Below are 26,528 nucleotides of genomic sequence, written 5' to 3' on the forward strand. Positions count from 1 at the left end.
TCCCACAACAGGGTTTCTCCTGCAATACTTTTTCTTATATTCAGATGTGGAATAATATGCCTTAGCTCAGAGTCTATACTTAAAAAGATAAAAGCAACACAGCTAAAAGGCTTATAAACCAAAGAGACTATTTTTTTGTCTGAATAATTTTGGTGCATTTGGTGAATTTTAATGCTTATGGAAATTAAAGATCTTATTGGAAGCAAAGAAAGTGTAGGCAGTAACCATAGTGACTTCTGCACGTATCAGCTTTTCCAGTGTGCTTCAGTTCTAGACTGCAAAATCCTGGGTATGAAGCATTTGTGGGTGCTTACTGGGCAACCATGATGCAGGGCTGATGCAGGGGTATTATTGTCCTTTCATAAAAGACTAGAAACATGGGAACAAAAGTCATTTACCAGGTTTCTCACTGAGGTCAAATCTAAATTATGGAAGCATCAAAGGGTGCCACTGTGAATTTTAATGTTACTATTGATGGGGTTTTTTTGCAGACTGGCAGGGTTAAATAATCTATTGGGGATATGTTCATCTTTGTAATGTCATTTTCTGGCCCTCAGTCACCCTTAGAGAAAACCAGGTTTACGGATGTACTGTAATATGCTTTCTTGAATTATTGCTGGAGGATTTTACTTCTTCCTGCATTCCACTGTTAATGAGTAGTCTTGCTCACATTGTCTTTCTGCAAGAAACATAAAACTTATGAGAAATAATCTACAGAAAGAATATTTCTACTATGTTGTTTTCTATGGCTGAAATAACTATTTTTAGTTTTCAGGCTAACCAGTAATTTCAAAGCACATTTTCACTGCCATAGCTTATGCTAGAAGCCTCAAGAAAAAAAAAAAAATTAGACTTTGTAGTACATGTCAGCTTGGGAACTTTCCTTTGGGATGTGAGCAAGGTTCTCTGAAATGAAAATGTAGGCTGATAGAGGAGGAAGGAGATTTAACTCCTCTTATATGAAATTACTGTATATTTGAGTATTGAATATTGCAATATTGAGTACTGTATATAATTTCATTAAAGTATTCAACGTTTCTTTTTTTTTTTTGTTAAAATTATGCAGTTTCCCTATCCTATATTGTGAATATTTTTTTCTTCAAATAGGAAGCATTAAATAAAATTTATTTACTTTCTAAAATAAAAGGCAGATTCAATTAGTTTCTAAAATAGGCCTTGTAAAGATTGGGATAATTTAATATATATTATTGGTTATTTGGGTATGTGTAAATACATGCATCTGTTTACCTTTATTACTTTAAGTTAACATGTAAGATTGAAAAGAATTTGGGTCAAAATGTATTTTTAATGCAAATCATGATATCCAGAGTACCCCATTTCCTCCCATTGTCACTGTACTATGTTTTTCTGTCTAGCTCAGATTTGTCAGTAGGAAGAAGTCATATAAGTGCCAAAGGTTTCTCCATCTTTGAAAAACTTGTCAGTCCTACACTGATACTTTAGAGTTTGACTTCTCAAATTTGTAAGGGACAAATACAGGTTCTTGTTGAGCTGTTACACATACTCAGATTGAAGTAGGGTTTCAGAAAAAGCCCTTCAAGAAGCTTTTGTGAAACAGATACGAAGAAGCAGTCCTTGATTTGAAGTCCTCTCAGTTTATTTAAACAAAACAAAAAGACAGTGTTTTCCTGGTTGCATTTCAAGTGAATGTGCCAAGACAGGTGTGTCTGTCTGAATTATTTTCTTATAATTCATTATTCCAGGATTCTCAAACCCAGCATTTAATAACACTGAGCCCTATATTTTTTCCCTAAGAGCTAAATCATTCCATCTCACTTAACTAATGTATCGATTGACTTTATCGAGTCCATAATAGTTCTGAGTTTATGAGCTGTGATGCTTGGAAATGGATTAGTGCCAGTGTCTCTGATGAGATATGGCCAAAAGACGACTGTTTTGTCTCTTGGCAACATATGAAATTATAGAATTTGACTTTATTTCACCTTCAAAACAAAGCTTATCATCAGCCACAGCAAGGACCTGAACATGATGTCAAGCCCATATTTCAACTTGCAAAGGTCCAAACTCTGGTACTTTAGTTGTTGCAGCACAAGACACAGTTAATATTGGGGTGACATAGTAGCCATATTTGCATACTGGCAAACAAAGCACAGTATATGTGAAGCAGAATTTTATTTATGCGCCAGAGGACCTAGACTGTGTTGCTATATTTAGCAAATAATCAAGAAATATTACTGAGACCTTGTAGGCTCTTTCTCATGGCTGTGAAATGGAGACAGTGCTTCAGCTTGGAGCCTCACTGTGTGAGGTGCCTCCTCTGTGCTCTCCAGACCCTTTGAAAGCTTTTGAACTATCTGCAGCTGCTGTCACGTGTCTCTCCACCTTTCCCAAAAATTTGTCAAGGCAGAACAGATGATTTCATTTAAAATTTAACCTGATGACACTTTGGTCATCTTCAACTCCTTCCTCTTTCCTCCATTTTTTCATGGTTTCTAGAATGATTTTTTAGAACAGCATCTTCAGTTTTGTCATAAAGTCTACCGATCATCTTTCAAAGACATCAGATTTTTGTAAAATCAAAAACCAGATAGGAAAAGATCATTTTTTGTCTATTTTCACATCACTTTTTTGTCTATTTGAACTTAGAAAATTGGGAAGGAGGAAAAGGGGAAGTAAAGGCAAGGAACACAAGACTGCAAGTGAAGGAACTGTGTTTGACAAAGGACATACAACAGAAAACAAAAAGATAGAAAAATTAAAGCGTGTCAGGTCAGAAAGCCTACACAAACATTTTCAGATTAGTGGTTTCTGAAGCAATGTTACTTGAGAAAAATTGGTAAAAATAATTGCCCTGTTATAAAGTTTGTCAAAATGAAACAGTGCAAAGTTGAGAAAGTTCTTAACTGCTCTAAGCTTAAACATACAGGGGGACCAGGTGGTTACTTTTTCATTTACAATAATAATTTTGAGATACCAATTTCTTGAGTACATTCTGAAAATTCTACTGCAAAGAAATGGCTGGAAGCTTCGAAAAGGAAGGAAAGAAGGAAGGAAGGAAAGAAGGAAGGGAGGGAGGAAGGAAGGATGGAAGGAAGGAAGGAAGGAAGAAAGGAAGGAAAGAAGGAAGGAATTAAAAGCCTCTAATTTAAGTTCTGTGGAGATGTTGGTAAGAAGAAAAAAGTGCAATTTTTGAAGCAAACTCATTATCTTTAAAAGAAGGCATTAGTGCTATAATTTTTGTATATGGTCTTACAAGATTGCCTTTCTCTTCGTTGTTATTACAGCTGTTCTTAAACACTTGCATTAAGAGGCAGACAGATGTTTTTGCAGTCTTACCTCCAAATGAGTGAGGGATCATTGTTCACAAAGCTGTCCTGCTCACAGATGCATCTTGCACTTTGATACTACCAAAAAATGATAGTATTTTGATAGTATCCTAACCTGCAAGAGCCCTCTCTTTTTCATGTCAATGGTATGGACATACCATAGCTTTGCTGGTCAATGTTAGTACTATTTTATAGCTTTGATCTTCAGTGAAGAAAAGTCTCTCTATAGATTTCCTGTCTGCCAAAGGCAGTGTTTTGTCACAATAGCTATAATTTATACAGAATCCAGATCTGAAATGCTCCAAGAACTAGATTTTTTTGACTACAAGGATGAACCCATCCAAACATCTGACCTCTGGAAAATCTACCAGGCATTCTGCAGTATCAAGGTCTATGGTTAAAGAGAGTATTTATTTCCTGCTTATATTAAACAGTATTTTGTAAAGACTGTTGAGCCATAAATGTTTCAATGCAGCTGCCTTTCAATGAAGTGGGGAGTTCATTTGAAAAGGAAATGACTTAGTAAAATGCACATTTTCACAGACAGAAAGAAATTAGGCAGAACTTTTTATCTTTTTTCTTCCTATTTCCCAAACAATGCTATTTCATTTAGAAGAGTCACTAGATGCAAACCATGACTGCCCCTTATCAATCAACAATTGTGCTAACCAGATTTTAAAAAGCAAAGTCCTCCTCAAATTTTGTTCTTTTTTTTTTTTTTTCTATCAGAACATGTAAATTTTAATTTGGCAGATTTTTCTTCACCTGTATTGATAATGGAATGTGAAATTCAGATTTTCTTTGGGACACCAGCATTGCAACTGGTGGTATAAAATTGAGCTTGTGAACAGAACTTTTTTCTGATTGTTTTAGGCATTAAGTAATAATTTACAGTGATTATTATCATTCTTAAGAATTTATTTAGTTGCAATACCTGTAATTGATATTTCTGGCTTTTTATTGGGAAATAGGATTTTGACAATAGGATTTTGTGCAGTAATTAAAAACCGCATATTATTCTTCATCAACATTGCTATATTATAACATATTAAATTTGGCCTTATGAGGCTGAAACCCCCCCCTTTGAGTTTTCCACAGTGCTGTTGAAAAGCAAAAGTGATGAATCTCAGAGGGATTTAAGGGAGAATATTTGTTTAGGTACAGAAATGCAATGCCTGCTGTCTGTTCAATGGATCCCATCAGTCCAGTTCAGTTCCTCAAGAGATTTATGCACAAGTAGATCTGACTAAACGAATGAGGATAAAACTTCTAGCCCTTAGCATTTTTGATCTTGGCTGCAATCATTATGAAGGATAGCAGACTAAAATTTCCTTGTCGAAGACTCTTGCTTAATTTTCCTGTTTGTTTGCTAAAACAACTGGAAGTGCAAGTTCTTATAAAGCTTTTCTTTGTTTTAGTTAGTGTGAGCCTTGTTAATCGATATGCACATGGGGTGGCCTAAGTAATACAATTAAAGGAAGCATCACAATGTCCAGTAGCTGTTTTCCTACTCTACTTCTGGGAAAAGATGGCATGTAAGAATTCACTTTTTATTTGTACTGATTATTAGCTGTTTGCAGTTTGAAAGGACAGCACTGAAAAACATTTTAGCATGATTTTTGTTGATTTGGTATAATTAATATACCTTACAATGAGATGGAGATGGCAGGGTTTCTTGTTACTCAAACCAGCAGACCAACTCATTTAACCAAAGCAATTTGTTTTGTCTCTGCTTTATAGACTATCTACTAAAATATCAGTAGGTGTTTTAGAAGGTAACATCCTTCTGTCTCCTGCCTTTCAGGATGGAGTTTCAGTAATCCACTGTTCTATATCCACTGTTCTGGTGTTCTGTAACTTATGTTTCAACTCTAATTAGTGGAAAGCCCAGAAATTTTAAAGAAGATCTAGCCTTTCTAATTCTTTGCCCAGAAATGTTCAGATTTATCAGCTGTCTATAATGTCTGGAGAGATCTAGTTTCCATTTATGGCAGAAAGAACAAACCAAACAAAAGGAAGACCAGTAGGAATTTCAAAGGTGGTTTAAGGACATTTAGACTTATTTGTTAGGATATCAGGGTATTTCAAAGATCCCACATGTAAATGAAAGATCTTAATTTCAAAGATCCCACATGTAAATGAAAGACCTTAAGACCTTACTAGAATATTCTGTTGTGTGGTTTGTAGGTTTATTAGATGTCCACTGTATTTGCTTACTTAGTATTAGATGTGGTGGCTTATGACAATCTCTCCATGACCAAGTGCAGCAGCTTTGCTTTCACTGGAGTGACTCATCCTTTCAGTATAACACTTCAGGCCTTTCCTGAGACACCAATATGCTTGGACTATTTTCCTACAATATCTCCCTAAACAAATGGTAACTGCTTGAAATGATGGTCCATTCTCTTTAGCACTATGTTTTAGAAAGCTCAGAAGCCTTTAAGCACAGATCAGAACCATCAAGGCATCTTCCATGGACCATGTTTAACATACTTCTCGGCCCGGGAATGAGCCCTGAGCTCATCACTGTGTTCATGGTAAGCTGAAATCTAGGTTAAGAAGAGTGGTGGCATCCTTTGGCTCAGATGATGTAAAAGATGTTGTTTTAAGAAAGCATGCATTTGCCTACTATATCCTGGGAACAGCCTTGAAAGACTTAGAAAATTAACAAGGAAATCTGACATTTGGTGTTTCCCAAGGCAGGATAGAATTTGATGAAGCAGTGATTAATTTTCTTTTTAGCTATTTTCTGTCTTTTTTTCTCTCCTTATTTCCATTTCTTCAGCTTTTATCTAGCCAAGAGAGAAACTTCTGGACCATCAATCTCAGTTACACTCACACACATTTCTCCTTTCTAACTGTTTCTTGTGTTATCTTTGTTTTTTGTCATGGAAACACATGGAAAATATTTATGCCATCTGGATACACAGAGTATATGCTTTTCTATTTCCACCAAGTACTGAAATGAAGGGGTTATATATCCAGAGCCAAAGCTGTGCTTCTGTCTTTTCCTAAACAGCATATTTAAGGAGATCAGCTAGTCTTGTCTTGGAAGACAAGCACAGGAGGGAGGGAGGGAGAAGGAAAGAACTGGCTTGTATCTAAATGACTACTCAGTGCTCTGAAGTTGTTTTCTCCAATGTTTTCAACATCTGAGGAAGGAGTTCTTCTCTTTAGGGTGCCTGTAAAAAACCCATTGACTTCTGTGCTTTGACAGCATACTGTGTCTTGTAGCCATGGATGCTGCATTCAGATTTTGCTTTTAACCTATCTAGACCTGAAGTGAGTCACTCTGGTAGGAGTCAACTCTGAAAGAGTCGCTTTTATTATTAAAATTTGCACTGCCTTGCCTTTGAGACCCTCTCTATGTGTAATACAGAAATTTAGTAGAAGGCGGTCCCTGGTCCAAAGAAACTATAAAATAAAGGTAAATTATTAGAAGGGAATGTACAGTGGAGGGGCTGGATTTTGAGAAGTGGACTCTGTTTTGCTAGAACTACATCAGTGGAAATGTATATAAAGTCCTCTCGGGGTTTTTGCTTTTAAGCTTTAGTGTTCCACTCTGAAAGCCCAGCTTGACTGGTGTTCTGGTGAGCACTGTCCAAACATGAATGCGGATGGATCCTAATGCATTTCTTCCCATGTATTAAGAAGCTGTTTAGATGCAGCTCAGTCTGTTCAAAGCAGGAGTAAGTAAAACAAGATTTGTGAAGATCCTGTTGAAAAATGCCCTGAGGTAATTTTTTTTTAACCAGGGGACCTTCTTCTGAAGTTCTTACCAACTTCTGCCAGGAAAAATATTAAATAAAAGTTCTTAGGCAATTTGCTTTGGCCTCTAGGCACAACTGAGTCCCTTGGGGTGAGTAGGCAAGTGAACACTGTATCACCTTTAACTTTCCTCATATCTCTGTGTGTTAAAGCAGGCAGATGGAGACTAATTTCAGCTATCTGTGAGTATTATAATATTTCCCAAATACATATATTTAATAGAATGTTTTTTCTTAAGAAAACCCTGATGTAAGAAATTAAATCCATGTAGCTAGTGCATGAAGCAAGCCTGTCTAGCAGCCTGGATTTCAAAGAGTCTAAGGGTAATTTGATACAGTGTTCATATTTCAAGCTCCTGTGACAAGCAGCTGCTAATTCTAAAAAATATTCACTAATAGTGGGCTAATTTGTGTATCACTGAAGCACTGGTCCTTTTTGCTGTCAGTGCATATTTTAAATTTGCAAGGGAAAAGGCTATCCAGTCTTTTATTATTTGTTAAAAAGAAACTGACAGCTACACTTCTTAACTGAGAGTGATTTTGTTCATATCTACCAGTATCCTTGAGAGTGCCGAAGGCATTTGAAAAGGTGCCACTGCTCTGTCATTATGTTTTATCTGCCTTTACTACCTCTCCAGGGTTTTGTTCCCAGTTTTAGGTGTGAGGGTTTTGTTTGGGTTTTCTTTTTTTCTTTTTTTTTTTTTTTTTTAATGAGCTTTACTAGAGAGGCTTAATGCTCTTTTTCATTTACAGTCTTTTATGTGATTATGCAGGATTCGTGGTATCACATCAGAAGAAGCTGCTGTAGATTGATGGGACCCCATCAACCACCCTGCCCACTCAATATTATAAAAATTTGTGTCGTCAGTAGTCATGACGTTTTGTAGGAAGTTGCCCATTTATGGATACTAGAGCAAATGATATCATCACAATAGGTGGCTCCTGTCTAAATAGGATCATTTGTGAAATGAGATTACAGGCATTTATCTGGGAAACAGGAGACAGAGGCACCTGCTTTATGTAATTGATATCCTGGGGAATTATTGTGTACAATAATCAAGAAAAATCTTCATTTCTAATTCTATTATGTGGGAAAAGAGCCTTTCTTTTTTCTGCCTGCATAAAACAAACCCCACTTCCACATGGAATAAGCTCCAGACCATGTTTTCTATTATGCTTGAATATATGGGACATGCATTGCAATCCTATGCTTGCCACACTGCTGCAGTATACTTGTTTTGCAGAGCTCTGTAGCAGGCTAGTCAAAGCTGTGACTAACCAGACCCTTGGATACATACTCTAATCTCTGGCCTTTATTTTTACAATGAATTTGACTTGTTCATTGATTGTATATTTTTTCTGATTTGTGAGAAGCTTCATGCTCTGTGTTTGGATGCTGACTGCAATACAGCAATAGTCTTTGATACGGTAAGTCAAAGATGACTAATTTCTTACTCTTGTGCCTTCAATTTATACTTTCTACAACACCATCTCATCAGGTAGAAAATTATGTGTTAATTAATGTTGAAGTAGTTAATTTTCAACAGATGCTAGTCCCTTCCCTCTCCTGAGCACTTTGCACCATGTTTTTTTTCCTACTCATGAAAGCAATAGGTTTGAACTGTCTTTAAGTAAAATGCTTTTGCTGTGATATTTTTAATAATATTGCCATCATTTTACCTATTCTGTAATTTCAACAATAAAGAAGAAAATAGATCACATGCAGAGATTTGGAACTTAACAAGTGATGCTAGATTACGATAAGTTCAGTTCAATATTAACCTTTATTACAGTGAACACAATTTGAAAGGCAAAAATTTTCAGGGATTTGTACTTCAGATAAAGTATAAGGGTTTCAGTTTTCATTTGAGTATTAATACAGTCAGATACATTCAGCTACAAGAGCCCTTATTTCATGTGAAAGCAGTGGAGAGAAAATGCCTTACAGAAAGACAGTTTTCTTTGTAATGCAGCGTGCAGAAGATTCAGTAGTACTCCTTATCAAGTGCACTACATGAGATAGGAGCAAAAAACCCCATATATTTTCTGCACAGTGGTGAGAGCCTTTGCATTATAAAAATGTTGCTAACAAAAAATCTTATTGAACAGAAATATTCTTTAATGAGCTTTAAAAAGTCCTGTAATCACACACACAGTATGCACTCTTTTGGAAACCTAATATTAATTGTACAGTAAGGGTTAAGAATCGATATAAGAAATTTTTTTGAGAAACCTACCTTGAAGCAGAGGTCTGGAGGATCACTAGGTTACTGGGTCTTCAGTAAAATTCATTCAATCCTGGTTTTAGAACCGGCAACTTTGCAGCAAGTGGATAGTGTTCAAATGCCTTGAAATGATTCAAAATGGGAAGTATTCTCTGTATGTATTTTTCTCCTTCTCATGCTCTAAACTTTTGAACAGTAGAGGTTTGGGGTGTTGCTTTCTCCATGACTATTAGCCCTTCTAGTTTTGGATATGCCTATCCAAAAAATCAATAAATTTTTATTTTCCAGTATAGATTTCTGATGTGCAGGTAAAATAGCTTGCTCTTTAAAAGTTTATGCAGGAACAAAGCCACAAAGGAAAAAAAAAGAGAGGTCTGTATAAAATAAGAACAAATGTTCAGAGTGGCTGTCATCAATTCACATTTTGCAATTTCTGTTGCTTTTTCACTTCTGTGGAGAAGTTTGAAGGTTTTATTTCTGTAGTATTCACATGATTATTTTACAGGCATGCATTAATATCAGTTCCTGCATTTGATCACAGTTCATGGATCCATATCTGTCATGTTTCCCTGTCATTTGAGACAAACTACATCCTTTCTATTTAGCAACAAGTGACCAATATGATCATGTAGTTCCCAGTACAGTATAGTTTAAAAGGTATTTTCTGAAATGTGAAAACAGACAATATTTTTGCTAGGTATACAAAATCTGTGTGTTTAGCTAAGTTGGTGACTACTGGCATCATTTTTTTTAACAAAACATGCTATTTTAAGATAGCATGGTGTAGGTGCTTCAACACATGAGCAGATTAAACAGCAGTACTGAGCCTGATATTATTGTTTGCTTTTTCAAGAAAAAACACAGAATAAAGACTATTTTGTTGATATAGTTACATAATGAGATATACTTAATATGTTTCACTGAAGAGTTTTTACTGTAAAGGCTTCTTAAAGTGATCTATAACAATGAAAACATTTGCACAGATTTCCTTTGTGTGTATTAAGCGAAAGCTAAAGGAAAGAGGCAGATAATGAGTAGAGGCCAAATTGTATGCTCTGTATTTCAGACATACAATTGTTATGTAGCTTAGCTGATCAAATCTTGGATAGTGACTGGTTTTCAGGGTGCATCTTTTGGGGAACAAAGATAAAAAAAACCTGTGTAGTCACTGCTTTTATTAGCCCACCTGCTACTTTGAAACTTTATTTTCCAAAAGCCCAAAAATGCATTAATAATTTTTTACCAGTTTTCTATCTATTATAATTCCCACTAAAGGAAAGCAGCTGCTTGTAATAAATAATAAAATAATGTAAAAATATTAGAAAATATAATGAACATAGTAGGAGCAATAAGCACACTGAAGGGCACATAAATAGAAGCAACCCATCCATTATGTTTAAAACATTATATGCAGTTCTTAAATTAAAAGAATATACAGAAAGAGAAATGACCATAGCACAGAACATACAGTGTTTCACTTGTGCTTTATCAAATAAGTTTTTAAATTATATATGGAGGAGTCATAGAACTCTGTAGCATAGATTACGTCATGTTACTTATGCTCCATAAATCTTGCTTATTATTTCTTGCATTCTATTATTGTCAACGTGTTAGAAATCTCGGCCATATTTTTCTGAAAACTTTTTGATCTATATACTTGAGATTTTTCATCTTAGATATTTAATTTTTTGCTCTTGGCTTTGTCATTGCAATACATTTATGTAGTTAATAATTTGGTTCTGGTTTCAAGGAGAAAAGCTTGAGTTTATGCTGGAGTTCATCAAGGAAAATCACAAATAACTGGACTTCTGTACATTCAAGTTTCATGAGTGTCCCAGATAGATGTCTCTAATGTGAATATAAAGGGAGCTAAATCTGAACTCAAAGGAAAGAATATGGGATTCATATTGCTATCAAAAATAAAATCCCAATACATTATTCTAGAGTAGTAAGGGAAATTAACTGGCTTTTTGACTCATTTAAAAAAAAAAGTTCTGTTCAGTGATAAGCGTTCACTATAGCACAAGGTCCATAGGTGCTAGCTTCATTTTCGTTGGATACAACAGGCATTACAGTTTTTCTTTTTATATATGCTTTATGAATTCTGCCCCAGAACAGTGAAAAGGTCTGGAGTACATACAAAACCACACATCCTTGACTGGAGACCCCATGGCTAAATTAAATTGAATTCCTTTTAGTTTCTCCTGGTATAATATAAAATATTCATACCTGCAACAATGAAAGATTTGCATAGATTGGTGCAATAAAAATTATATCTGTTGTAGGATTTAATTGTTTTTGACAGATATGCTTGCTAAATTGATATTAAGGCCTGAAAATTGTACATGACAGTATGAATGCCAGCAAAGTAGTTCTGTGCAGCAAGCTATTAATTCCTCTTAGCAGTACATTACCAAGGTACAAATAGGGTAACAAGTCTGTTACTGTCAGACAACCCGCACAGTAGAGCATTCAGTGATATACAGAGGAAACCACATAGTAATTCATAGATTTCTTTAACTGAAGGAAAGTGAAACTGCATCTTAGTTGCCATTAACATCTTCAGAGAAATGGCAGGGAAATAATAAATGCCACTGCAGCTTTTGTGGTAGCAATAGTTACTTGCACTATTAAAGTCAAAGATTTAAAGGTGACGATTGCCCATCAAACTAAAGAGAGAAAGAGATTCAAAGCAGAAAAATTATTAAGGAATCATGTTTCCATGATCTTTGAGAAAAGACATTCTTTGTCACTAGCTTCAAGATTTGGCTGATCTGTATAATAATCTGCTGTGTGTCCTCCCAGTTCTAAGCACTCAATCTGACACTTGATACAAGAGCAACAACATCCTTTAAAATTTTCAGTTCATTTTCTGTGACCTACCATCATCAAATCCTTGGTTTCTAGGGCTTGAACATGCTTCTGCTGAAGCTGATGGCAAAACACTTACTGGCTTAACTGGGCTCATGATAAGGGCAACACACCATTTAATAAGAGAGGCCAGAAAATATCAGGCTGCTTTTTGCTTGTCAGATCCAGGTGCTGTTCCTGCGGGCAGAAATCTCACAGCAGTTCACGAAGAGGAAGAGGACTTACGGACTTTGTGTACTTTACCCACAGAGAGAGGAGGGGCAAGGGCAGGCCAGGCATGTCAAGATAAAATATTCCAGCAGCACAGCGCAAATGATAACATGATGAGCGTGTGGCTTAGGGCAGCCAGGTGCTGTGTGCACCAGGCTGTGCTGCCTGCCTGCATGTAGCACCATGTAGCACCTGCTGCCAGGACCTCTTTGGGGTCCTGCACTTGAAATGCCAGGATCTGAAAGGAAAGCAGGTGTTGGTGATCAGATGTTCAGCATACAGTCACAGTCACACTCCCTCACTGTGGCTGCTCCTCTCTATGTGATGACAAGGAAACCCAAATGGAAGTATTTCATCTCCTACAGAAATTTTGCTGCGGGGTTGGAGGGGGAAGTGAGTTTGGCATTACTTTGAAGAGTGGGCCCAGTTCAGATGTTCTTGTTTTTAATCTATCAGCCACCTAAGAGGTACTTATTCTTAGGAAGATTTCCTTTGTGCTGGCTCTCCTAGAGAAAATGACTGGGTTAAACTCCCCCAAAATCTCATACTCCTCACCATTCACATCACCTGCATGCCTAGGAGAGGGCATAGAACTCAGAAGCTGTTCTATACTTTTCTGCAGAAATGAATTTTTAATCCCCCTTTTTTTCCGTGCATTTTTGGTCCTATAAATTTTATCAATGGCTCTTTAAGTGGGGTGTTGTCATCTGGACAACTATTTTTGCATCTGATTTATTTCCCTTCCGTCTGTCCAACTGCTGATAGAAGAAAGTACAAAAAGAAATTAAAAACAAATTTTTTATGTTCACCCTGTGTGTTTGACAGCATTTTGTATCTATTCAGCCTCATTGTTTCCTCAGTGCAATCATTTGGCTTCTTCCCATTTGTGCAGCCATAATAGAAGCTGAAAGGAAAAAACATCTTAAACCAAGAGGAATAATACTGTAGTGTCATAAAGATTGGCAGGCTAAATAGCTGAATCTCATAGGGAATCTTGATTTTATTGATTATATGTAGGCAATGGAATCTTTCTCATAAATATGTAGTCTGCATACATTTTCATAGACTTAGTTAAAGCTTAAATTATACCTTACAATTAGACAATTAATTTGGGCTATTGCTCTGAAGTGCTGTCTAAGCATTTATCTCTCCATATTTTAACCATACTGCCACATATTGAAGCTGTGGTACCATTTCATTATTTCTTCAGCCGATTCATCTGAAGAGGTTCACATCCTGCCACAGACACTTGTTCCTTCCCACTCTGTGCCTGAAGTGTGCCTGGTTGTGCTGACTTGGCTTTTTATGTGGCCACATTCCAAACCATGGCTTTAACAAGACATTCTTTTTCCAAAACATGCAGAGACAAGCTAAACAGGCCTTTTTATAAATCATATTCTTTTTCTTTTTTTTTTTTTTTTCTGTGTGCATGCAGTTCCATTTTAAAGCACAGCAGATAATAGCTAGGTTGATCTATGAAAAAAATCTGGAACAAGGAGTAAGACTAACTTCCAAAAAGAACATCTTAAATCAGATTTACATCCAAAGAAATATTAAAAATCTTGTTAAAGTTTTCCTGGTCTAAATGTTGAGTCCATTCTAGATGAAAACAAGTATGAACTTGAAATGCTTTCTAACTTGGGAAACTCCCTTTTCTGGGACTGTGCACATCAACACAGCCTTTAGTGTTTGGTGTCCCTTGAAGCTGGTTGTAGTACTACTTTGATGGATCCCTTATGTTCCTGTTGTGCAGTTGGTGCCTCCTTCTTATCAGTCCCATGCATCCCAGACAGAATTCCCTAGATTTTCTATCTAGACATTTACTGCTTTGAATGAAACCCCTTATATCTGATCTGAGCATGGGGCTTTATGGATACATTTATGCTTCAGTAAGCAAGAACAGATATATATTAATAACAATGTAATCTTGAGATTCACTTTTGATTTCTCTTGTTCTCCTAAGATCTCATGTCTTCTATACCTGTTGTCACGCAGGAATGCTGCAATGTGAGCAGGAACAAGCATTTGTGCGCATTCATGTGCACACAGACATATGCACACACATGCACAGGGACACACACACTGTTCCAGTAAGAGAGCCAGAAAAAGCAGTGTGTGCCCCCCTGAGACAGTCCCCCATAGCACAGGCCACAAGAGCCAGGGAGGACCCTAAAGACCTCCTGGTGCCTTTCCTCACTCAGCTCACTGTCCTGCTCCATGGTCACACACACACTACAGTCAGTGCCCAAGGTTGGAGCTCTAGTGACAGACGTAGTCTGGTCCAAATTCTGGTTCTAACGCATTTAAATCTGGGTACACAATTCTCAGTTAAGCCTTTTCAATGAGTACATTTAAAATAACAAAATCAGCAAAAGATGGATTTTGTAGTAATAATGATTGTATAGTGATGGGATTCTGAAGTTAATAAAACTGTTGACTAATAATTCTAAAATTTCCACTCTCAATTTATACATGAACAATTAACAGCATCTCCCAAACTCTCACACAGGGCTTCAATTTAGCTGGCTCATAAATACTTCAGTCTTCATTGTTTCATGCAATGTCACTGCTTTGTAAACCAGGCTCCTGGGGGATCAATATGTGTTTTTTCAGAAAAGTAGCAAAGCAGTCATTTTGACTTTTTTACCAGATTGAGCCCTTTGATTCAGATATTTTTATTTCCCTTATGTGATCATGCTATTAGCAGTGATAATAAAAGTATAAATTACACAGGTATTTGGGAAAAAAAGAGCAGGACAAATGTTTCAGGCATGTCAGTAAAGGGTGACGATGTGACTATGCTGCAAAAGTTTTTGGTTGTAAAGAGATCATATAATTTCCTTCTAAGTCATTCCTCTGTAAAGTATGGGTGGCAATACTTTGCCAGGTAGCAGAAGGCTGTGTTCTTTGAGATAAAGGTCCAGAAGTTGCCCCTTTGATATATTTGTGAAGCATGACTGACATAAATTGATAGAAATTACAACTGATTGTGTTCATACATGTTTCTTTCTATGCTAAGGAAGGGGAAATCATCCTCACAGAAGGGCAAGCATTTCCATTGAGTCTCTTCTGTCAATATGCTGAGACTCTGAAGAAGTCCAGTACTGAAAATGACTGCAGGCAGAAATCAGGGAAGGCACTTAGGGATCCTGGCCACTAATATGCTCACTTTCAAAACTCATCTTAAACTGTATTTTCCATTTCTTTGGCTTTAAAACAAAAAAATTACAGCAGTAGTCAAGTGTGAGCAGACTTAAAGACCTCATAAAGAATGCAGATTTGCATTAGCTTCCAAAATTTAAGGTTTTGAAATTGAAAATATATTGAAGACACACACTGCAGCTGGTGGCATTTGGCTTCAGACTATTGTAAGGAAGCTCTTGAAAGTGCAACTCTTTTAACACATTCTACACTTAATTTCATTTTTGTTTTGAAGCATTGAGAAAGCCAGCTAGCCTGTATGTGCCATACTACATTTGCATGAGACAAAAAGAGGACAAATCCTATGCACAAGTAGCACACAGCCCTGGAAATTAACTCAAACATTTAAAACTCTATTTCAAAAGACTTTTGTTTTAAAGTAATGCAATGACATAATTTCTGTTTTACCGATTTCAGTTCTGAATTCTATTAACAGCTCAATATGAGCCGATCAACTGCTGTGTCTTTTTCCTTTAACAGTGCCATTTTTATGAATACAATATGAATCTTTTTCTCCCTAACCCCTAAGGGTGAAGTAATGTGATTTTTTTGCTTTCTAGAGTATTCACTCATGTTAAATGGTCTTAACAAGTCACTTTAACTGTCTGTGTTCAAATAGGTTCCTCTGAAATCAAGAGAGGCCACATTTGAATTTCCAGGCAGTGTGCCATTAAGAATCCAATTAGGGGTAGTCAGTTGGTTATGAAAAGATGAGATTTTAACAGAATTTCAGGCTGGAGGACTGCACAGCTTCTAGTCAGGTGTGTATGGCACCTGTGCCCCTACTCCATGGGAAGTCACACAGAGCTGATATGGTTGAAATTTTTTCAGAGACATTGAAATCTGTGAACAGATCAAGACTGTATTGTATATTGAATAATAGAGATTCCTCCATATAAAATAATTTCAGTTAATGTTTTTATCCTTAAATTTAAGTGGTCTAATTCACACAGCTGTGATGTGTCATGAACAGAAAAATAGCAATTGAGAACAGGATACTGAACTACAGTTTCCAGCACAGAAGGGGACACTGTGATTACTGTGCAAACAGCTGTTACCTTTAAATGAAGGACACTTTTACAGAGAAGTTGTATAGGATAAGAGAGGAAAAAAATAACAATGTGTCCAAGTAAATGGAAGTAGGGATCCACCAAATGTTTCCTAAACTACAAAATAAATAGACTCAGACATCCAATTGAGTATTGTACATGTTGGTTTCAAAATTAAGTTTGTGTGAGTTCCATTTTTTTTAGCAAAAGTATATAGGTCCTCATTCAAATCAATAGGATACTTACTAGTAGACAAAACTGGATGTAAACGTGGTTCTTTCTGCTCAACTCATTGCCAGTTAAAGCTAAAACCCTGGCTTCTACTGACTTGTGAGAAGTATCTATTAAAAATTATATTCGTGAGGCTGTGGGGTAAACTAAGGCACCAAGAGGACCTGTTAGCTTTTTTTCAAAAGTTGCAAACCAAGCTACACACAACATTAATGAGAATGCTCAATGAAAATTTTAAAATACATTTGCCAAAGATGACTTGGTTTTCCTCACATATTTATGCATCAGAAGGAACCAAGACAAATCAGAATTATAGCAATCTTGCATCAGGTGGAGACTTTTTCTGAAGACTTTTTTACAGCATTCTTTTCTCTCTGTTAGAACAAGAATAAAACAAAACGTAGTGTTTCACTAGTAATGGCAATATTAAAGAAAGAGCTTAGTATATTAAAAGAATAAAAGACAGGTCTAATGTGGTTGTAAGATATAAGCAGCACATGATTTTGAGGAAGGAAAAAAGAGTAAGCTCCTTGCCCAAGAACTTAGCATAAATCTGAACTGAGAGTTCAAAGATCCTTCTTTTCAGCGAGACAATGTTGATTCCTGTGGATTAATAAGAATGTGTTTATCATCTTCTCGTAGAATATGAGATCTGGTCTATTGAAGGAGTTAGTGATTTGGCATTTCTATGAAGCAGATTATCTTTTGAACCGCTAAGGCACTAGTTTAAGTTATTCCAAGTTTACATGTCTGTAACTAAAACTTAGTCTGGAGAGTTGATTTGATTTCCCTGAGTTTGCTTGAACTAGATTGCTTATTCACAGAAAATGGCCTATCTGCCATGTGCTCTGCTCATGGAGTTCTTCTTTCACTTACCACTGCTGTACAGCAGGGGTTAAACATGTCTCTTCCAATACTAAAATAAGCTGTTTACACAAAATGTTGGAATCCATTTCTCTATGTGCTGTGAAAATTTTGCTAGATAGCCTCAAGCAGATGAAGGCTTTCCCTGTTTTCAGCCTGCAGCAAGAGAAAGGAGCAGCACTGCAATACTTAATAATTTTTTTTAATATTTTTGCTATAAAAAACTGCTAAACATTCATCTGTTAACCTCTAACGTTAGCCATAAATACAAACCTTTACAACTGTGATTTATTTCTTTATTGACTTAAAGCAGTGCTTTTTATTTCATTAACAAAATATCTGATGTGATTATTTAATTTATGGAAAGCGTGTGTATTTCTGATTTCAGTCCTTGTGCTGGGTCAACCTTGGTCAGCTGCCAGACCCCCACCCAGCCACCTCTCATTTTGTTCCTTCAGCAGGATGAGGTAGGAAATAGTTTATGGAATGAGATAATACAGGGATGTCACTTACCAATTGCCATCATGGGCAAAGGGACTCAGTCTGGGGAAATTAACTTAATGTATTGCCAATTTAAAATAAGTTTGGATAGTGAGAAGCAACAAAAAATGAAAATAACTCCTTTCCCCTGGCCTCTCATTCTTCCCAGGCTGAACTTTAATCTTTTATACCTGACTCCTTGGCCTCTGCCACCCACGGCAATGAGGAATAGGGATAGGGGTCCATCCATAAAAACTCCTCTCTGCCGCTCCTCAGCACACATCTTTCCTGATGTGTCCTTCCATGGGCTGTAACCCTTCATGACCAACTTGCCTATGTGTGGGGTCTTCACGGGCTGCATTGTGGCTGCTCCACCACAGTCCTCTCCACGGGCTGCTGGGGAATTTCTGTTTTGGTGCATGGAGCCCATCCTCCTCTCTGCTCTCACCTTCATGCCCACAGGGTTGGTTTGGGTTTTTTTTGAAGGTTTATCTCACAATTTTTGTTTCCTCACCGCCATTTGTGCAGTGTTTTTGCCCTTCCTTACACACACTGCTCCCAAGGCACGCCCTGCCCAGAGCAGTTGGATCCGGCTGAAACTGGTTGTGTCCAGCTCGAGCCGGCTGTGTCTGGCTGGAACCAGCTGTGTCCGGCTGGAACCACCTGTGTCCAGCTGGAACCGGCTGTGTCCGGCTGGAACCGGCTGTGTCCGGCTGGAACCGGCTGTGTCTGACTGGAACCGGCTGTGTCTGGCTGGAACCACCTGTGTCTGGCTGGAACCGGCTGTGTCCGGCTGGAACCACCTGTTTCCGGCTGGAACCGGCTGTGTCCAGCTGGAACCACCTGTGTCAGGCTGGAACCACCTGTGTCTGGCTGGAACCGGCTGTGTCCGGCTGGAACTAGCTGTGTCCAGCTGGAACCAGCTGTGTCCGGCTGGAACCGGCTGTGTCCGGCTGGAACTAGCTGTGTCCAGCTGGAACCAGCTGTGTCCGGCTGGAACCGGCTGTGTCCGGCTGGAACCACCTGTGTCTGGCTGGAACCACCTGTGTCCGGCTGGAACCACCTGTGTCTGGCTGGAACCACCTGTGTCTGGCTGGAACTGGCTGTGTCCGGCTGGAACCACCTGTTTCCGGCTGGAACCGGCTGTGTCCAGCTGGAACCACCTGTGTCCAGCTGGAACCACCTGTGTCTGGCTGGAACCGGCTGTGTCCGGCTGGAACCACCTGTGTCTGGCTGGAACCACCTGTGTCTGGCTGGAACCGGCTGTGTCCAGCTGGAACCAGCTGTGTCCGGCTGGAACCGGCTGTGTCCGGCTGGAACCACCTGTGTCTGGCTGGAACCGGCTGTGTCCAACTGGAACCAGCTGTGTCCGGCTGGAACCACCTGTGTCTGGCTGGAACCGGCTGTGTCCAGCTGGGGCAACCCCAGCTGGAACCCCTCACAGAGTTGCTGCTGCTGCTGGGGCTGGACACCTGCAGCCTGTGTGGTGCTTTTTTCCTTGGATGTTTAAAACAGAAAGTTTGTAATTTGAAAAGCCCCTGCTCATATGAATGGGGTGCAGGTAGGGTGTGTAGGGGAACCACCAGAAAATTAAATTATGTAAGCTTTTGGACAGTGGAATCCTGCCTTTTCTCATGAGAAGGTTGGAGTGTAGGGCAGACCTGCCTAAAAAATGACACCTTGATCTGAAATTTAAAAGTTGTCCCAAGTTTATTCTGTTTAAAACCTAATCTATTTTATTCTGTCTTTTTTGGAGACTGTATTACACTTACACTGTATTACACTGTTTAAAAGTGTCAATGAAAATTTCCATGAGAAGGAACTCAATTTCTTGTGAAGTATTCCCAAATAACTATATTCTAATAAATTTCATAGTGTTTCAGTTAATAGAAATGCTTTTAGAAATATTATTTTAGAGGAAAGTCCTCAGGTTTGACAGTGCAGATCAACTACTTCACAACCACTTAAATGTGGGGTAAAATATATTTGTAGAAGCAATGAGATTCGTGCCTTCTTTTTGTCCATCTTTGATATGGTCCAGCCCATGAGAGATTGTATGGCATGCAGTACAGCAGAAATCAGAGCAATTGGGCAGCAGAGCAGCCTGTGTGTCTCTGTGCCCTCGTCTCAGCCCACCAGGAGGGGATGAGATTCTTCCCTTAGTGCTAAGAGAGGGGACCAGCCCCTGTTGCTCGTGGGGAGCACCTCTCAGGCTGGGGAGAAATGCCTCACTGGCAGAGAGCTGGTGTGACTGCATGGCACTGCACTGCACAGCATCTCATCCTCCAGGAGCTACCCTTGGAAGGGAGCACCAGGCAGCACGACTCCTTTGCAACTGGAGGTTTGACGGTGTTCTTGAATGTGGATTGCTACTCTAGATATTGGTGTAGATTACATTCCATGTCACTTTGACTTCAACTTGATAGCAATGTTGAATTCCTTCCTGTACAGTGCATCTACAGAGAGCATGTTGGCTCACATCTTCAAAGAGGTCCCATGGCAATGGTAGAACCATGCAGTTGCATGTTTTTCAGATGTCTTCTGGCAGTGACACCAGTATAAGTCCACCAAAGTTTACTTGTAGCTTCATGTAGCCTCATAGACATGAGAATGAACATTATTTAAATGATAATTTTTATGAAACCAAGTCTAAAGTAAATATTCAAGAAAACTATAATACCAAAAATGAAGTTAGACACACACAAGAAAACCAAGCACTTCTGTTATCTTGGGACTATCCTGATGACAATAATGTAGAAAATACATGCAAGTGATATGTATAGTCTGTGCAGTCTGCAATACAGCTAAATTATCTGAGTAGACTCACACAGTATGGAGTGCTCATCCTTTTTAGCAGGCATACAGATGTGCCTTCTAAACAAGCCATCACCATGCTATTCACAGTGATTCATTATGTTATGGCACTGAAATGCAAAATACATTATGCCTATTTTCAGTAAATGTCTTGTCTTTGTAGGTGTCTTCATTTATTTATATAAGACTCTTTTTATTATTGCTACTAACTAGGTAATCAGCATTCAAATTCTAAGAAATACTGGATTTTGCTGCAGATCTGTAATGCTGTTTCAGTGGAACTGTCCACTGTTTCTCAGTGCAGCATTTTAGTAGGTTTTTAAAAATATCCCTTTTTCATTAAGCATAGCTCCAGTATTTACTATTGTGTAAGAGACGGCAATGGGGAATACAAGTGAACAAGGTCTGCACTAAGGTGCAGTGATGGCAGGAGATTAAGATGTTGGAGAGCTGTGGTTGACACTAAAGGAACCTTTGCCTTAAGCAATTCTGCTTGTGGAATACCAGTACTGATTTGGAACCAAACACTTATTGATTGATTGATTGATTGATTGCTCTTATTCATTAGCTCTGGCTTCAGGCTTGGTCAAAAGCCTCAAACTACCATGGGTTGTCTTTTATTTATTTGACTTTATAATATTAATTTAGCCTTAATACTGCAATGAAGGAAGAAGATATTAAGAAAAGTAACTCCTGAAGGTAGACTAATAGCTTGCATACAGACAATTAAACTTACAAGGAAATGCATATGGTGCAGACTTACTCTTGCCAAAGTTTCACAAGCAGGCATTTCCAGATTCTGGACAAAAACGTTGCACCACGCTGTGTCAATCTGTCTGTGCCTAAGGCTGACTGTCTCTTGGATGCATGGTTATTCTTTAATATCAGGAGCTTTACTCAGGCAGAATTACTGTGCAACATATTGTGCATTGCTGTGCCTTGCTCAAAGTGCTTAGGGATAAATGCAGCACCGGCAGGAAAATCAATGTGTTCCTTTTCTGCTTTATTTTATTTTAATTATGGAAAGTAGTGAAGTTGTTTAAAGGAACTTGCATTACATATCTATAATGTTCAAAACCCCAAACAAACTCACTCAAATATGCTCACAATGAATATTGTATATGCCAAAGTGTAAAATAACTAGAGGAAGAATATTGCACTAGGCTATCTTGGATAGATTCAAGAAATATATTGTAAAACTTTTATATTTACAAAATCCTTTCTCCTTCTAAGTAAGATGTGTTACCTGCAAATTTTAAGAAAGTGAGTGAACTTGCAATGTTTATCTATATTCACTTTGTCCTTGGTGTTGTCCATTGAACAAAATATATGCACATATATGCAATATATGCACATAAATGTATACATACATATGGAAGCAGTCATGTGAACCTGTTGCACACTGCAGCAACCTGCCTCAGTCATCTGAGCACATCTCTGAAGTGAGGAAAGATCCTTATTTTGAGAATTAAACAGAGACTCTGTCAGTTGCTCCATGTCCCCAAAGAGGCCTTTGGCAAAGTATGAAATTAAACACATTACTCACCAGTCTTGCACTACAGCCATAACCACTGACCTGAATGATGGACACACTGCAGTAGTCCTCAGTCTTTCATAACAGTTATTCTTGATTCTTTCTCCACATCTGATAACTGTGTGTGACAAAATTCTATGACAGCTAGCATGGCCAATATGTTTTTCTCTAGTAATTGCCCTAAAACTTCATATATCCTGTGCTGACTCAGACAGCCTTGGCTACCCAAATAAATTGAATCTCTGGAAAATTTGGGTCTGTGTGCATCTAAGGGGACAGAAGATCTGGCAGAGATCTTTGATCCTGGAACTGCAGTTAGGAACAAAACATCCATCTGTGACCCCACTGGCCTGGGACCAAACAACTTGTAAGTTATTACTGCAAACTCAGTATGTATTACTAAAGTCAAAATCATACTGAAGTTCTGTCACTGCATGATGCTGGTATATGCTTTAGATCTAATGTCACTTATAAAAAATGGCAGAATAAAGCATTTAGTCAGAGTGTTTGCATAGCCTTCTATAAAGTATCATAATTTGTTAAAATAAGTGTCAAGCATGCTTGACAGACAATAAAGACTTTATTGTGTAAGCTATAGCTAATTTTCTCCTGAGATATGTTGACACCATGCCATCTAATTTAATCTGGACAGGTGTTGTTGTGCACCCTTCCTTTCGGAGTGTTATTTCTCACTGTCCCTTCAGTCTGATTTTGTTAATAAGTAGCACAATAGTGAAAAACGTCAGTCATTTCCCTTTCACATTTCCTTCTTTGGGAAATGGATAGGATGTGCAGGAAAGGGGAAAAGAGACTTCAAACTGTTGTATCCTTTCCTCATTTTACATCAGTATCTATAAGGATTCAGGAGGCCCAAAGTTGAGGTTGCAGTGAAGGATGTGAAGGTAGACTACTCGAGATTACACAACTCTTTTGTCTTTTCCTTTAGGTGCAACATAGAAAAGTTCAAGAGATTCCCTAAAGAGCAGCCTAATACTATGTCCTTCAGAAAAAAATGTTTTTGTTGGTATCTCTTATTACTAGAGTAGATTTTACTTGTGTGAGAAATGGCCTTAATATCGCCTAAGACTGATGATGCGGGCAAGAATGGCACATATAAGCAAAGGTATAGGATAGTATTACTGCTTATCCAAAGTCCAAAAGTCAATTACAGGGTCATTACAGTCTTCATAAGACCAAAAATAATTCTATTTTTTAAATTATTATTCTCATTGAAAAAAAAAAAGCTCTATCAGCTATCTTTCATCATCATCTGTACCTCTTTTAAAATAATTTCTTTTTCCATGTGTACCCATCAATTTTAACTTTTTCTGTGCAGGCAGTACTTTGTATTTGTGAAAGATAAGTGATTTTGTGCAAGTTCACTACTTTCAGCTCTGGTGTACAGACTGGAGAAACAGTAGTGTAAATGAGGGCGTATCAGTTCACATTTTTCTGAATTTTCATCTTTTCACATATGCTAAAAAGCACAGCTGGACATAAACATGTCATAATCACTCATGGTACCATTCTATTTTGTGTCAATTTTGAAAATTGACTGCAAGATGCCATGCTTTATTAATTGAAGTATTGTCTCTGATCTTAGATGCATCTTGATGCAAGTCTGTAGAGAGCTAGAGAGTAAGTCTCCCTCCTCTGGCAGAGCAATAATATCTGAATATTTATTATGAAGATCATACCTGATAAAAAATATGCATAATAGTTAGTCTTCATTGAGACCTCTGGTTTTTTACTAACATGGGTGCTTTGTACAGAGGTTGGTCATGTGTGACATACACACTAAAAAGGCCCTAAACAGCTACTTTCAGTTTTAACCTTTTTTTTTCCTTCCTACTCATTGAGACATCTTTTTAGAATCCTTAAGTCTTGTTTGCAGCTGGGAAGTCTCATAATGATCCATTTCCTTAATCCTTGTCTTCCTTAAAGTGGTTAGTTTTTGTCAAAGGGCTGGATCATCACCATGATATCATGGTACACCATGTCAGGAAAAGGCCTGGTTATTCTTGAAGGACCTTTTTCTCTTTTGATATCTAACATGCACTGTCTTAATATAGGCCGAAGAGAGTCTCCTAATACTGCAGGGACCTCAAGCCAAGAGTTAATGGCAGTTCTCAACTTCAGTTCCCCTGTGTAGCAGAAGTGCCTCATCTGTACCCCCGGCCATGGAGGCAGCAGGACAGGCTTTCTTCACTTTTGAGGAAATGGAGCAGAAATGACTTGATAAGGAAACTGATAACTTCCACAGCCTTTTTGTTTCAGTAGAAAAGGAGGTAAGAGGTACCTTCAGTACTGTGGACCTCCACAGATAAAGAATATCTCTAGGAAAAGAGCTTAGGGGGCTTGGAGTTGGTTCTGAGGTGGGAAGACTGTCCCCGAGGCTTCCATAGCCAGTTCAGGTCACAAAATCAGGGAACAGTAGCCCAGCCTACGAAGCTACCAGCCAGAATATGTCCCTTGGTCACATAGGAAAAAATCTCTGCCTATAGCTTCAGGTTTAGCATATGGAGATGAGCCTTTTTTAATCCATCCTGTGTGTGGGTTCAGCTTCTTAAAAATAGTTGCTGCAGCTGCACACTTTGAGTCTCTGTTCATCTGAAGTAGAAGGGTTGCTGAGCAGTGTATTGAAGTAATGTCTCCCCACTGCCTTTAATTCTCCTGGGGACACTTTTGCACAAGCCAAAAAGGGGTTCTGCTTATGAGCCAATATTCATACGAATGCATAAGCACTGTCTAAAGTAAGTGTGAAAATGTTACCAATAATTAACAGCACATTGAATAGACCTTTCAATTATTCATTGAGAGCCTACTTATATTCCTCTTTGGCATTATACTTAGAAGTGTAACGATGCGTTTTCTGCAGATTTTATGGATTAGAAAATCATAGGATTAGCCACTCCATAAATTAATCCTGATGTATGTTAAGTAACTCATCTAAAAATGGATGCTTCCCATATAGAAAATGAATAATTAATTTTTGTTTTCCTGGTTAAAAAAAAAATCCCTCAGGTGCTTTTCTGTTTTCTGCTGAAGCTGAAATTTTTAGTCCTCTGACAGTGTCTTACACCCCCCAATATGTCTTGTTTCTATGGAGACACCAATGAACTGCAGCTTGCATTCTTCCGCATATCACAATACAAGGTTGCTTCAGAATTTTCCCAGTGTTTTGCTGTCTTCTCTTTTAATTAGAAATTAATCAATAGGTTCAGTAGTCTTGTCTCATGCACTCTCATATACATTCACATGCACATATGATCCCTGTGACTGTGAGCCACTCTATAAACACAATGTATGCTTTTGAAGTTTTAATTTAGAGAACAGCACATTTTATATTGAGGCTTATAAGACCAGAATTCTGAGCTGTATTGGATGGCAGTGTGGGAAGGTAGATATCTTGTGTGCAGTAGATGAGATGGAAGGATTTTATACTTCATGCTTTGAAAAAAAAAGGAAGGATATGTGGAGTTCTGGAATGAACAAAAAATGTGTTTGGTTCTTTGAATTCTATTAATATTACCTGATATTAATGAATTCTGTTATTATTATCTTATATTTTTGTTTGGCCCCCATCATAATTTTTATGTGAAATTTCACCTCTCATCCCTCCCACCCTGAATGACCAATTATTGCAGGATGGTTCTGTAGATCTGATTCTCTGAGCCATATTGTTGCTCCTCTGTGAGCACAAGGATTCCTCTTCAGGGCAGCAGGAAGTAAACACTTGTGTAGCAGAACACGTGCTAGCAAACAGACAAAGAAAGCAGCTATGTAAATTATTTTGTTTATTAATTAAAAATGTACTGTGAAGTAAACAGTATTTTTAATTATCAAGAACCAGTGAGACTGAAATGATGCCAGAAGTCGTATGCTACTGTTAGTGAGCCCTTTGAAGTCAATAATGTGCCTTTTCTTCCTTCAAGGTAGTCTGAATTATTTTCCCTGGTTAAATTGAACTGGTA

At 37.9% G+C, this 26,528-nt stretch overlaps 1 protein-coding gene across 24 annotated transcripts in view; it reads left to right on the forward strand.

The window, feature by feature from the left end:
- The window catches only part of DLGAP2 (DLG associated protein 2), a 452,231-nt gene that overhangs the window by 124,735 nt on the left and 300,968 nt on the right, over positions 1–26,528 (forward strand). For 2 of the 24 annotated variants that reach the window (XM_068183605.1, XM_068183608.1), the window contains exon 1: positions 8,147–8,503. The exons of 19 other annotated variants lie outside the window; for them this stretch is intronic. The gene's annotated coding sequence lies outside the window, so the exon portion shown is untranslated. Of the gene's footprint in view, positions 1–8,144; positions 8,504–26,528 lie in introns of those variants that run through there. 3 more of the 24 variants (XM_068183597.1, XM_068183600.1, XM_068183589.1) reach the window with 2 other exon arrangements.

This window comes from Anomalospiza imberbis, chromosome 3, assembly GCF_031753505.1.
Source record: "Anomalospiza imberbis isolate Cuckoo-Finch-1a 21T00152 chromosome 3, ASM3175350v1, whole genome shotgun sequence".
NCBI lineage: Eukaryota > Metazoa > Chordata > Aves > Passeriformes > Viduidae > Anomalospiza > Anomalospiza imberbis.